This window comes from Acomys minous (genome assembly GCF_964271855.1).
Source record: "Acomys minous genome assembly, chromosome: 8".
Lineage (NCBI taxonomy): Eukaryota > Metazoa > Chordata > Mammalia > Rodentia > Muridae > Acomys > Acomys minous.
In genome coordinates, this window is record NC_140489.1 from 30,627,673 (window position 1) to 30,630,136 (window position 2,464).

Consider the following 2,464-nt stretch of genomic DNA (forward strand, 5'->3'; position numbering starts at 1 on the left):
TGGAAATCCCCTGATTACTGGAGACTGGTGGGAACCTCTCTTTAAGGCCCAAGCTCACAGATGAAGTGGAAGGGCACGGGTAGGCACACCTGTGATCTTCACTGACTACTGTGAGGTCCCTGCTTCCTCCAAGCCTTCCCTCCTTTCAAACTCCTTTGTTGGGATGTTGAGTATTTGTCCCAAATGAATAGCTCCCTTGTTTGACTCTTCCACCTCTTTTTCCTCTAGGCCGTTTCCCTGGACAGCTCATTCCAAGCCTTTTTTTTTTTTTAAAGTAAAAAACATAACAGCTTTTGCTGAGGGCAGCGCTGGGCTCCCCCATGCCCTGGCACGCTGGCAAGAAGAGGATGCTGGGAGGCAGGAACTAGACTCGACTACCCCCCACTCCCGCGCCTTTCCTCCCCTCCTTGATCTCCGCCCCTCCAGGAAGAAAACAGCTAGCGACCAGATCGTTTCTTGGCCACTGTGCCAACCTCAACCACTGTGCCCGCCCTCCCTAGCCTTCTCCCCAATTTCGCTCAGAGTGCCCGCCTTGCTCATGCGCCCGAGGCTGGGCAGGTCTTGGCGGGCGGTGCGCGCTCAGTTCCCCAGGGCTTCTGGGCGAATCACGTTGTTCCTGGGATTTCATGCTCTAGTGGCTCTTGTGTAACCCTATGCCCTGGACTAACTCAATACTTTTTTTTTTTTTTTAATACCAGGATTAATCCTTTAGGGAAAGGCGAATACTTCCGCCACGGATCCGACTGAGGAGTAAATGTGTAAATCACACAGCAGCCTCCAGCCCCCACAACCCCTTTGCGCAGGTCTGCTAGGCTCTGTAGTGGGTCGCGCCCCTGGGGTTCCTGGCATAAGGTGATGCCTGGCCTGGGCTAGGCCAAAGGAGGGCCCAACCCACACGTTTGTTTTCATCTGCTCTTAGCTGCTCGCAGGCCAAAGAACCGGGCCATGCTTACTGCCTGGCTCTGTGTTACCAAAAAAGGCTTTTCTCTCTGCGGAGCGCTTGGCGGCGCGCGTTGCAGCGGGGGTGACTCGAGGTTCAGCCTCGGCAACGGGAGCCAGCAGGCCAAGAGCACCCCTGCCTCCGCCTCATTTAGGTTCCAAACTGGGGGCTGTCGAGGGCCGGCGGGAGTCTCCGGGATGCATCGAAGTGCTTAAGATCCCAGCAATCTTTCATACCCCCAACGCTGGGCTATGTTGCTCGGCAGAGGCCAAGTGGAAAGCTGACCTTTTGCTCCAGTTTAGAACAGTGTTCTCGGAGGATGCTGATCTCAGATGGCAAGCCGAGGAGAAAGATAGCTACTAAGTAGAACTTTGCTTTGTGAGGTTAGGGTTAGCACTTTGTACCTTGCCCTGCTAGTCTCCGCAGCTGGTGCACCCCCAGAATATAGCACCAGAATTCTGTGTCTCTGCTCCCCTACTTCTCATCCTCACTTGATCAGATCAGTTCTTCCCAAGAGATCACAGCATTGCCACAGGAGCAGAGGAACGCATGTCCAAACACGGGTGTTCTCACCTCCCCAGTCGCTGATGCATCATCCCAAGCAGGGCCCTCTGAGACAAGCAGTTAAGAAGTAATTTATCACCAAGAGCGAGGGTGATTCTTTTTGAGGGGTTATGGAGAGCTGTGATTTTGTTGTTGTTATTGTTGTTTTGTGGTTTTTTTTGTTTTTGTTTTTTCGAGACTGGGTTTCTCCATGTTGTCTTGACTGTCCTGGACTCTATTTGTAGACCAGGCTCGCCTGCACCTCGAACTCACAGAGACCCGCTTGCCTCTGCCTCTCGAGTGCTGGATTAAAGGTGTGCCCCCACCACCGCTCAGTGAGAGCTGTGATTTTTTTAAATAAAGGATTATGAGACTGTGGGCTGTAATGGGATTCTGTTTAAATGCATGTTGGTGTTTACCTGTGTTCAGAGATACCTTGTTTTGGTTTGGTGTGTGTGCCTGTGCGTTTGTATCTTTAGTAAAAGACAGAGACAGGGAGCCGGAGACATACCAACTTGCTTTTTCTAGCTGCCTGGCTGGAAGGATGTGGCTAAGCTACTATTTCTAAGGGATTTTTGGTTTAATAAAGAGAAAGATAGATAATGTTTAAAAAAAAAAAAAAAGGGTCATCCAGCCAAGCCAAAGTTCAGGAGGCCCTGGCTGGCAGGGGCTGTTGAGTCCTGGGTTTTGACTCACTCAAGGGTAACTGTGGCAGGAAGAAGGCTGAAGTCTAAGGGTGAGGAACTGCTCCCCAAGAAGCTCTTGCTCCAAGCCAGCCAGGCAAAGTTTATTATTGCCCTGGAGCCCACAGTGAGCTCCCTGTTTTTGCAAAAACAGAAACTGGGTTGCTTTGAGATGAAAGAGAGGCTCCCTGTAGGCTCTTCTTCCTCCCTTTCTCCATATCCTTACAAGCTCTACTTTCCTTTGCTTTGCACTTGGAACCCAGAATGAGGAGCTTGATGCAGGGGTGGGGGGGGTAGG